This window comes from Sus scrofa, chromosome 16 (assembly GCF_054392235.1).
Source record: "Sus scrofa isolate SSC_HxYL_T2T_F1_AM1 chromosome 16, Sscrofa_HxYL_maternal_Yorkshire_Landrace_v2.0, whole genome shotgun sequence".
Lineage (NCBI taxonomy): Eukaryota > Metazoa > Chordata > Mammalia > Artiodactyla > Suidae > Sus > Sus scrofa.
The window spans coordinates 37,288,456-37,301,045 of record NC_139398.1 but is presented as its reverse complement, the minus strand read 5'-3'; the positions used below and the strand labels follow the sequence as shown (position 1 = coordinate 37,301,045).

Here is a 12,590-nt window from a genome sequence, read left to right as displayed (position 1 = left end):
CCGCACAGCATGCCTCAGACCTTGGTGTTTTGGGGACACCGTGTCTTGGCCTGCCCTTTCATCATTCTGTAGACACTGCTGATGCTGCTCCTTGAGGAGGCCAGGGTTTATGCCTTTCACAGCAACAGGGTAAGTACACAGTCACTTCTTTACAAATTGATTTAAAATCTTGGTCTCTTTAAAGTTGAATTTCTAAATGTGATGTTTTTCACCTACCACTGAGGGGTGGTTCTCGGACCTTAGCTGAAAGGTTTGTTGTAAAAGACATTGCTGGGCCCTGTTCCCCAGAGTTTCTGCCTCTGATTCTGTTAGAATTTTCATTTGTACCAAGTTCCTAGATGCTACTGCTGACCCAGGGACCACCGTTGGAGGACTGCTCCAGAGCATGGAATCATCTTTCTTGGATTCTTAGTATATGATAAAAACAAGTCTATACTTTATATTTTTTGAGAAATTAAGTGGTGTCTTTTTTTTTGCAACCCAAGTACCAGACTTTACCGTTGGTTAGTAAGTCAAGCAAATGTAATAACCACTTCTGTAAGTGTTATGATGCTTTAAAGATAGTCAACCACAATGGAGTGCCCAGGTATAAACTATGGTTTATTAAAACTCGGTAGGTGGCTTTATGTGTCACACTCAGCTTTCCAACTCATGCTTTTTTTTTCTTTTTCCCCCCCACAAGGCACACCTGTGGTATATGGGAAGTTCCCAGACTAAGGGTCACATCAGAGCTGCAGCTGCCAGATTATGCCATAGCTACAGCAATGCCAGATCCAATCCACATCTGCGACCTGTGCCACAGCTTGCAGCAGCATTGGATCCTTAACCCACTGAATGAGGCCAGGGATCGAACCCGAATCCTCATAGATACTGGTTGGGTTCTTAACCTGCTAAGCCACAATGGGAACTCCCCAACTCATGCTTTTAGACCTACAACTGTTCCCCTACAGGCAGCCATTTAATCCTTTGTTATTTGTTCTTGTCATTTATTTCCTTGTTTCACTCCCATCCTCAGAGGGTTGTCTTCAGTATCCATGCCCAAGAGACCTCATGGCTTTGGGAAAAATTAAAGATGGCTTCCCTCCCACTTGCTACCTGTTTTAAAGCACAGTGTTGTAATGGCTCTATGCACTTTTGTTCTAGTTCCATGGTGTTTGAGGCTCTTCAGGTTAACATTACCTGCTTTTTCCTGGTCTCTTAAATGTAATGAGCTAGACTGCAGAACTTTTGACATTTGAAAGCCCTCGCTCTTTGAAAGGGAAAACATATTCTAAGCTGGGAAAATACACCTTCATTTGGATAAGTGGAGCAGAGTTGGATGAAATTATAAGTTTTGGTTAATCTGTGGTGGAGTCTCACAAAGCTCTCAAAACTTCAGGACTAATATGTTGAAGTCCTTGTCCTTATTCAGCTTGGCAAGGCAAGCTTGATCCCCTGGATGAGCCTGTCTCCTTCACTTTCACAGTGTCTTCATGATAGATCAGCTATTGGGAGATTTCTTCTTTTCCCCAAACTCCTCTTGAGCTTAAGGCCTTTGCCACTTATTTATTGTTCAATGTCTGACTCTACTTTTTTTTTTTTTTTCCGCATGTGGGAGGCTTGCTAGCCCAACTGTTTGCACACAGTAGGCTTCATAAAGATAAGTTTGTGAATTTTCAGTTGTTCTTTTTTTCACCATCATGAAACTAAAACAAATCAAAGAAAATAAGCAAAACAGCAGAGAAAAACTGACACAGTAATTAACAAGCAGAAAGGAGGCAAGACTAAAAAAGATAGCTTGTTTGGAATAAGTTGTGAAAATAGCTACTTGAGAAACTACTACTCATATACTCACAAACTAATAAAAATATTTCTGGGCTGTTTTTCATTGAAAAGATGAAAGGAAGATGTTGCAAAAGAAAAAAGAACTGTGTACAAGTAACTACTACGGGGCAAAGCTCCTGGTGTTCTAAGTTCTTCAGAAGAAATACACCATAGAAATGTTTTAAACAATCAGAGTCAGTTCTCCTTGCCCTTTCTTAAATTCTTTATGCCCCAGGATATGCTAATACAAATTTCAGAGCTGTAGTGCAGGTTTTGTTTTGTTTTGTTTTAACAGAATTTGTAATTAGGGAGATTTCTGTGTGTAGTACAGTCTGTCCCGCCAATAACTTAAATGTGCCAAAGGTAGCATGGCGCCTGTGGGCCTTGTAAGAGGGAGTAGTAATTAGAACTGGATGAATCTCATTTAACATAGTGGTCCAATGTCAGGGCCACACCCTTGTTCTTCAAATTCAGAGAAAAGTTAAATTGGTACAAAAATAACTTCTCTTGAAACATTTGCTCTTGGACTTGACATTTTGAGTTTTGGTTCTTTTGATGTTTAGCATCTTTAGAAGAGTAAATAAAAATGGGAGGCGTTCTGAGAACACCACATGAACATGATAGTTTATGGAGTAGAAGCTGCTAAATGTTCAGGAGTCTTCTTGTTAGGCTCTTGGACTGCAATTCCAGTACCCATGATTTTGGTCTGTTACCTGGGAGTCTGAATTGGTGAAGATTCGTTCCATCAAATGTGAAGCCTCTTTTCACATTTAGCATCGGTGGACAGTTGGCTAACAGAAGGATTTAAACTTTGTGTACATTTGTGTGTGTATCCATGAATATAATTAATTAATTAATCTTTTCAGAGTCACACCCATAGCATATGGAAGTTCCCAGGCTGGGGGTTGAATCAGAGCTATAGCTGCTGGCCTACAACACAGCCCAGCAACGCCAGATCTGAGCTTCATCTGCAACCTATACCACAGCTCACAGCAATGCTGGATCCTTAACCCACTGAATGAGGCCAGGGATCAAACCTGGATCCTCATGGATACTAGTCAGGTTTGTTACCTCTGCGCCACAACAGGAACTCCATGTATATATATATATAATTTAAAAGTAGCAATTACAAATGACAGTGTGCTTGAGTAAAAGACTTGTAGAATTTTTTAAAAAAAGAAAAAAATGCCAGAGCTGTAAGTGGCCTTAGGATTCTCTCCCCACTCACCCTCTGGCCACTCATTATAGGTTTTTGAAAAAATGGTATCAAGAAAAGGGAAATGATTTGTTTAAGATCCTGCAGCTTTCCTCCACTTCCCATTTAGATACCCAGTGGGATTTCAATGACTTTCATTCGCTACTATACCATTGCCAACACTTTTTAAAAATGAGGGACTAAAGAGGGCTGAGAATCAGGCTGAAAAGCACACATGAAGACAAATAGCTGCTGCAGAAAGAGCTCTCTTGATCAGGAGGAACCCACATAGTATTTTCCAGAATGTTCTTTAGCTGGTTGCTCTCCCTCCGCCCCCACCCCACCGCACCCGTCTGGAGTAGAGAGTGATTGCCGGGAGAGATAGTCCATGTTCCGCCCAGAAAGATGGTGATCTTTGACGTCATCTTCATGCTGTTTCTCATTTACCAAGATATCTGATGCTTTTTTTCCCTCCCAAAGGTCAGAAATGTTCACTCCCATTTTAAATGGATTTTTTTTAGGGGGGGTGGCAATTGCACATCCGAGACTGGACAACAGAATGCTTTCAAAGGGTCAAAAGTGTGAAGTTGAACCGATCTCATGATACAGGGCTGGACCTGTCTACTTTTCCAATGACAGTGAACCGGGAGTGAGATGGAGGGAAGAGTCATGAAAACCAAGTGCATATAAAAAAAAAAAAAAAAAAAAAGTAAAACGTAAAAGACATCAGAAAAGCAGTTTGAACCTATGTCTTCATTCAGTATTTTTCTCTGCCTTTGGGGCATCTGACAATTTTTTTTTCTCACCAAATGTGAGAAAATAAGGATAGTCTTTCCAGGGTAAATAGGAAAATACCTTTTCTACGAAGTTAGATGAAACAGGCGAATGGGATCAAGGCGATTCTTAATGGAGCATGGATTGATGATAAAGTTGCCAAGTGATATTTGGGATTCTTGAGTGAAGAAGTTCTTTTTGGCTCCAAAAGAATCTGACAATTTCCACTTGAATTTAAACTAAGGTCAAGATAACCCAGCGTCATCCCAGAATAAATGAGTTTACTTCTTCAAGCAGCTTTTGTCTGAAAAGCTTTGAATAAGTTAATAATAATAGAGAGCATATTATTAGTAAATAGGTATTTTAGGAATCCTAGAAGACTTAGAGGACATGAAATTTCCTGCAAGAAGAAATTTAGGAAATTAATGGGATCAAGTATCTTCGCTTATAAAGTGAAGACTATTCACTCATTTATAAATTATTCAGTGGTAGGAAGATAAGAACTATGCAGAAGTAACATTCAAATTTGGAAAATTTTAATATGGTAGCAAAAGATGAAGTAAACTAATCTTGATAAAGGGAATAGGAGAAACTTCAGTAAATGATAATAAATTATTTTTCTTACAATTGCAGTGCATAGACTACAATAAGCATTGGGAATGTCTTTCAGTAAGAGTTCACGGAAAGTCTGTATGCAAAGCAGTTGAAGTTATAATAAAAAACTCTTATTTACTTTGCACTTGTTATGGTTCTAGGTCAAGAGTTAGCAAATGATATCTCATGTAATCTTTATAACAATCAGGTGTTTTTACTTCTATTTTATAGGTAAAGGAAATGGGGGCTTAGAACGATTAAGTAACATGTCTAAGGTTTTAGAACCAGTAAGTATGGGAACTAGAATTTTAATCCATATCTAACTCCACATATTTTACTTTAATCATTGGGTTTCTTTTTTCTTTTCTTTTCTTTTTTTTGGCTTTTTGCCATTTCTAGGGCCATATACTCCACACATGGAGGTTCCCAGGCCAGGAGTCCAATTGGAGCTACAGCTGCCGGCCTACACCACAGCCACAGCAATGCGGATTGGAGCCGCATCTGCGACCTACACCACAGCTCACGGCAACGCCGGATCCTTAACCCACTGAGCAAGGGCAGGGACCGAACCACAACCTCATGGTTCCTAGTTGGATTCGTTAACCACTGCACCACAACGGGAACTCCTGGGTTTCTTTTTCTACATCTATTGTTTCCTTTAACTGTTCCTTAAGAAAGTTCAAACATCTGTCAGGAATCTCTGTACATCTTAGAAATTAAGCTAGTTCTTCTTTCTAATTTGTCTGGGTTCAGTCTAATGGTTACTAAGCAAAACACTGTAATTCTCAAATCAGACTGACATTTAGAATCAGTTTAAATGAAATGAAATTTAACATATGATATGTGAAATATGCACAGCTTACCATTTAAAAATGCTATCCATCTAAATTTTAGCATTTTATAGTATAAGCATATTTATATGATATTATTCTTTTAAAAATGCATTGTGCTTTTCATCTAGATTTAGTGTTTGCTAGCATAAGCATATTTATATTAGGTCAGCATTCCACTGGGTTCAAATATTTGCTTTTTGCTTCCGTGAACGCCTGTTAGTCATATTAGAAATCTGTTTTCGACATTTGCTATTTAACAAGTCCATTACTTGGCACCTAATATCTTTAAAGTGACCAGTTCAAGAACTGACTGTGACTTGAGTAGTTCTTCTGAACAAATGAAGTTATTATATTCCCTGTATTGGCTCAAACGAAAACTTCTATTTTATTTACAAGGTGTCAATTGACATGAGTTGTTTGATAAATGTCAGTCTGCTGAGAAAGCTGCTGCCACCTGCAAAATGTAAGCCTAAAAAAATCAAGGAGAATCACTGCTTTTTATGTATTCCATGAGGATAGAGCATGAACAAAAGGGCTCTCCTTTGGTTCTGGTGATGTGGTTCACGGTTCATTTCTAAAACCAAGATGGTCCTAACCAATTGCCCATTCTTTACAAAATCTTTTGCAAGCTTGCAAACGTGTTGCCTACTCAAGCACATTGGTGAGTGGAGAATCTCACAAGTGTATCATAGTGGAGTGAATGTTAGAAAGATGGGCCATGATTTTGGGGGGGGGGGGGAGTCCAGAGAAAAGGGAGGCTGAGTCTCCTGGTGGTCCTGGTGAAAGGATTACAAACCAAGGTGGTATTTGCTTTGGGTTTTAAGCTTTCATAAAACATACCAGTAGAGCAAGGTCACCGTGCTTCAGAAGAATTTGCTATTGAGAAATTCGAATTGGTAGCTACTTTTTGTTTAGTTTTCTAGTGGAAGTTAACCTTTATTTGTTCTTTCAACACAGAGAAGATTTTCATCTGCTTTTTCCCCATGTACCCCCATTAAATGTAGGTTGGGCATATCCAGGTCTTGACTCTTAGGCATCTGTCATTATATAGACATCCAAGCCCCTGGGAATCCAGTGAAGACCAGGTAGTATAAACAGTCTGCCAAGGGCAACATTTTTTCTTTGCATGTCCCTATTTTGGGAGAAAAAGGGAATATGCTGGGGTACTGGCCTCAGTCAGCATCCTTTAGATCCACTATCAACGATTTAATCTTCTGCTAGGTTGCTGACCATTCCTGAAGTCAATACTTGTACCAGGCCACCTGCCTTGAAAAGTTGTGCCAAACTTTAATTCCCCTCCTTAGTCTTCTGAGTCTCAAAGGGTTTTCAGGAGCCATAGCAAAGAAGCTAAAATGTGGGCACTAGATGACCACATTTGCTTAGCCTGGCATCAAAGCCAAGTGATGATTATATATGCCTCTACCCCACCACATCTCGTACACACTATATCATCCCAGATCTCTCTTGAAAGAGAGGTTACTCTTATCTCACTAGCCATGCATTTTTATTTTTTTATGAATTGAAAGAGGAATTATCTAACTCAAGGGAGTCAGACAGTTGTTGGTAGCCTGTGTGATAAACTTGTAACTCAGCATTTTCTGAGAGGGAGAAACATTTTACCATGAGGGCAACTTTTCCCAGGGGAGTCATTCAAAGATTTTGGAAGTAGTTGAGTTTTACCTGCTAATTGTGGTTCCTCACCTGTTTTTCTACTGTGATACATATGCTTTCGCGTGAAATACTCTCATGAGTAAATGCAGATTTGGAAGTTGAATTGCTACTTCGATAGAAGAGATTTAGGATCATGCACAAATCACGTGCTCTAGTCTCTGCTCCCTTTTCAAAACTCATTTTCTACACGCCTGTGTAGCTCAATCTCTTTAGTGAGGAGAACTGAATGTAAAACAGTAAAAGATTTTGTTCTTTGTCCCCTTTAGTGTTTCTGGCAATTCTGAAAAATTCAGGACACTGTCCAGTGGTATGAGTAGAGGGGACATGATGGGCAGTGGAAGGTGTCAGTGTGTGTTTTCTGTTGCCATGAAAGTTCTTGAGAACCTAAAATGTGAGGTGGAGGGTATATTGTGATACAGCCCTTGACGGGTGTAGCAAGGTATGAGGTGTGGCAGAATAAAAAAATGTGGAAAATCTCTACCACTTTAAAAGCTCGGTTAAGAATTTAGTGGTGGATTAAAGAGTCTCGTCTCACTGGATTTTTGACATCTGGGCTCGTCTTCAAAAACTATTAATGGGTCAGATGTGATCTCTGGTGCCAGCATGTAGAGAACAACTTCATTTTAGGACTTGATGAAGAAAAGAAGAGATATTATAATTATACATAAAAGCAGCTTCAAATGCCAGCATTTTTTCTTTGCTTTGAGCAAATGGAAATGCAGTTTTCTGAGGATCAGAATCTCAAAATATATGGATCTTTTGAGAAGGAGTTCTGCTATGTCACCTATAATTTTTGAGATACAATTAAAGATATAATTAGCAACATTTTTCATAGTTTAAAAATTGAAATATAGTTTATTTACAGTTTTGTGTTAGTTTCATGTGTACAGTAAAGTGATTCAGATTCTTATATTTCAGATTCTTTTCCCTTATAGGTTGTTTAAAAATATTGAATATATAGTTTTATTTGTTTTGTTTTCAGGCACGCTGAGGACAAGCTATTTTTCCTTTTTCAGTATATATAGCCATGTTTATTAAGGGCCTTAACTAGTGTCATATATGTGTGTGTATATATGTGTGTGTGTGTGTGTGTGTGTGTGTGTATATATATATGGATTGGAGTTCAGAGTTATGAAACTTGGATTTTACTCGTGAATACATTTATCCAATAATTATTGAGCACCTACTACATTTTACATTGGGGAAACAAGGATGGATCCAATCAGTCCCTGTCTTCAAAGGAAGTATAACCTTGTAGCAGGTGGGTTGATGTGTTAGGAGAAGAAATCCTAACCAATAGATGTAACCCATAAGGGGAGCGTGTTTATGGAGGTGTGCACAGCACTTATAAGGCTGAGGATGACAAGGGTTAAATTGGCTTGGGTTAGTGCTTTTTATATTGCTTTTCCATCTACAGATTTTCTTGAACATTTGAAAGCACTTTGATACATAATCACATTTCTTATACTTTTATCAAGAATCAGCTGCATAGCATTGGCAATCGCCTTAATTTTTTTGTAAATAAAAGTGAAGGAAATTTGCAACCTTGCTAAGTCTCTTCTAATTCTAACACTTTAAGTAGAAGTAGATAAAATGAAATTAGTTACTCTGAGCCACATTTTGCGGTTGTGCTCATACCCAACCCAGAAACATAAAATCAATAAGCTCTGAACTAAAAAGTAATGTCAAGAAGGGCCAGAAAGTATGTGGTTGCTTCAAGGGCCACTGTGTTCTTCATTATCCATCTCTGGACTTTCAAGTGAGGGAAGCAAGATGAGTTCTTAGTTATAAATCACAGATTTTTGAATGAGAGCAGTGAGGGGGTTCCTTTAGTAATTAAGGGTTAACTTTTTAGTGTCTTTGTCAGGAATGAAGCCAGATTTTCTGGTCATTTAGACATTGTTGTTCACTTGTTTCCCATCATTCATCCACCAGAGGACTGGTCCTTTTTTCCAGGCTTCTCAATTCCAAATTACCTATTTTTTAATATTAGAAAACAGTTCTATTATATATTTTGTTGGAAAAGTTTTCTGGTACCAGTCACTCTGCCGTGATAGAAATGGTTGTCAGGCTTTATTTCCCTTCTCACTGAACTTAATGTAAATATGACAGTTCAATAGCTGTTTTACTCAGGTGGAATTCTCTTTGCATCCATCTTTTTCTTGCCACTGTATGGAAGAATCCTAACCTGGATGAGCCAAACCATATCCTTCTGTCTAGGCCTGAGAGAACCTTTACTGTCTTCAATATTGGGCCCCATCACTGCCCACCCACTTTCCACTTTCAGCTGATGTCTTTTCCTCTTCACAGTGAAATAGAAACTATTCCATGAGAAGTCGCTGGTTTCTTGTCACCAAACCAGCAAATACACTTCCATCCTTACCCATCCTCTATTCTTCTCTTTGGTTATATTCAAGTGCTTTATCTTTCTTCCATCTCCTATCTAAGGTTTCTACTGTCAATTTTGATCCCCTCTGTCTTCCAAAGAAACTTACCCTCTTGGTTTTACTGTACTTTCTTGAGTATTAACACTTTGTCCCTCAATGATATACTTCCTGGCAGCAATGAATTATTCTCAGGTCCATTCACCTCTTAAAAAAAAAAAAAAAAAAAAACCTCCCTTCGTCCATCTCATCCCACATACTCTTCCAACTATCATCCTTACTTCTTCTGCATTTCCCAGCCTAGCTCTCAGTAATGTTGGATCTACCTGCAGTTTTCTACTTGCACAACTCTCAACTCACTCACTTCTTAACCTATTCCAATCTGACTTTCTAAGTTCACCAGTCACCTTCATGTTGCTAAATGCAATGGATATTTTCAGTTATTTTCAGATGCCTCCGCATCATCTGCCATCATCAGCCACTTCTTGTTATTACAATTAACTCTTTCTCGGTTACTGAGGTAATATATTCTGGTTTTCCGACCTACCTCTATGGTATTTCATCTCATATCTTCATTAGGGGCATTTTCACCTCATATTAGCCATTAATTAATAGAGTTCCTCAAATCTCACTTGTAGACCTTTGTCTTTCTTATTCTATACTCTTATCTTAGAAATCTTATCCTCCTCCATGGCTTCAGTGACCTTATATGTGTAGGCTAATGACTCCCAGATTTGTTTTTCTAGCCAGACCGTTTTTCTAACCATCATCCATACAGTTAGGCATGCCCCAAATCTAAGGATCAACGTGTCACTTTCTCCTATCCCCCAACATAATCCAATGTATTACGTAGTTCATTTACAAATAAACATTAATTTTATAATATCAATGCCCAAGTGCATTTGTATCACGAGAATCTTGGTAAAAGTTACCATTTTTCCTTGCCTGGACAACCATAATTATTACCTCACTATTGTCACTAAAGACACTGAACAGGATGTGCAGTGGGACTTTTCTAGTGGTTTTGGAATTTTTGCCAAAACCCCAAAGCTGAGAAAATTAGATAAAAGGTATTCCTTAATTCTAATGTGCTACTGGTTATCTCTGTAATTTGTTAGACAATCAACCCCATGAGACCATCCAGCTTACATACGAGAACTCTAGAGTTTATTAAGGAAATTTAGAGATGAGGAGAGTATTTGTAAAACCCATATACCCTCAGCCTGAGGGTATTTTTCTTAGTTTTTGGAGTCAGTAAATTCTCAGTTTATCCAATCTGGAAGTAGTATAAGATTATCAGATAGCATCGTGGCTATTTTAGAGCTAATTTGTTTGCTGACCTCTCTCCTCAGACTCTTGCCATTGGCTTTCACTATAGGCTTTATCTGTCACTTGGAGTAGAGGTTTTACTGATTTTCCAGCTTCTGAATTTATACGTATATATAAAAAATACATATATATATATATATTTTTTTTTTTACAGAGATTGGCATGCCTTTATAGGCAAAATTCTGCAACCTCTCTTTACCTTGCAGTTATATCTTCCAAAAATGACATCTATCCATAATATGTATTTGAGATCGTGAAAACAGCCAGTGAGGAGAACTTCCTCTTGAGATTTCAATTTCTCTATACATGCTCTGTCTTTGGCAATTTGACCATAGGAGGTACCAACTGAGTTTGTTTTCCAGTAAACTATAATTTCCCAGAATTATCCAACAATTATACAGTTTTAAAAGCCATGTGGAAATGCATCTCTTGTGTGCTTAATTGCATTCTTGTTGTGGTTACTGATTGTTTGACAGCATCAGCACATTCTTCCCAGTGTGGCATCCACAGAGAAGCTATGTTCCCAGTTCCATGAACCTCGCCTACATAAAAGGGGAAAAACTTAAGATACCCTGAACAAGGGCCAGAAGATTGGAGTTTAATGCTGATTTTTTCAGATAGATGGATCTTTTTGATCTTCTCTACTAAACCAAATGGCATTTAGTATATTTTGAAAAAGTGCAAATATCAAAGACATCTGCAGATGTGGGAGGTTGTAAAATGACTGTACATGTAATTTTTTCCAACTATAGATGGTTCATAAATTGTAATAAAATTCATCATACAGTGTATTTTCCTGAAATACATCACATTTATGAGAGTCTGATGCATTGGACCATGTAGAGTGCATTGGAAGAGACAATGGAGAGTACATGGCAAATGTTGTAGTTGCTTAAAAGTTTCGTTTGAAGCACACAAAAATGAAAACTCTTAAGGAATTAATATTTTTTTATATAATGATTTTTTTTCTCATTATAGCTGGTTTACAGTGTTCTGTCAATTTTCTGTTGTTTTTCATGATATTCGCAGGATGGCTTTAGGTCTCAGAAAATGACAGGGAGATATCAAGAGAAGGCACTGGCATATTTCTTTTTTTCTTTCTTTTTTTTGTATTATTATTATTATTATTATTTTTTTGCCGTTTTCTTGGGCCACTCCTGCGGCATATGGAGGTTCCCAGGCTAGGGGTCCAATCAGAGCTGTAGCCGCCAGCCTACGCCAGAGCCACAGCAACGCAGGATCCGAACCGTGTCTGCAACCTACACCACAGCTCACGGCAATACCGGATCATTAACCCACTGAGCAAGGCCAGGGATCAAACCCGCAACCCCATGGTTCCTAGTCGGATTTATTAACTACTGCGCCATGACGGGAACTCCTGGCACTGGCATATTTCACAAGTGTTGTATGAATAAGAGACATCATGTTACACCAATTTAAAGTAATTCAGAGATAATTCAGTATAAAAGATAGCAAGTTTGTAATTTCAACAAATGATTTATTTTGAGGTGTTTCATTATTTAAAAATGCCAATTGAAATCAGAATACCAGATTTTTGAGACAAAGAAAATCATTCTGTCTGTTAGTGTTTGTTTCTATTGAAGAAAGAACTGTATAGATAATTTCTATTAATCCTTGAAATAGAATTTGTGTCCCTGTTTTCTGTAACTCCAAAGAGCTTATACTTCTAACACAATTTTTACAAACTATGTAGCTTATGCCAGGTGCACAGTCAGCTATTAACTCGAGATGTCAGGCAGCATGATCAGTCAGAAAAGCAATTTGTATCAAGTGGGAGGGAAAATGCTTTTATCAATTGTCAAATAAATTTAGATGATTGATAAAAGTATTGGAACAATATTAACCTGAATTATTTGGATAATTGGGGACTTTAAAATGAATTTGTAGGCCTTTAGTTAAAATGTCAGGTTAGAGGGTTTTGAAATTTCTTTCCTCCATAAAAACAATGAGAACGCTGGCAAAATTGACAGAATAAAAATTTTCAGA

At 38.0% G+C, this 12,590-nt stretch overlaps 1 protein-coding gene across 4 annotated transcripts in view; it reads left to right on the top strand.

Moving 5' to 3' along the window:
* Positions 1-12,590, top strand: part of DAB2 (DAB adaptor protein 2) — a 942,412-nt gene that overhangs the window by 191,131 nt on the left and 738,691 nt on the right. For all 4 annotated transcript variants that reach the window (XM_085002141.1, XM_085002140.1, XM_085002144.1 and 1 more), the window contains exon 2: positions 9-129. The gene's annotated coding sequence lies outside the window, so the exon portion shown is untranslated. The remainder of the gene's footprint in view (positions 1-8; positions 130-12,590) is intronic.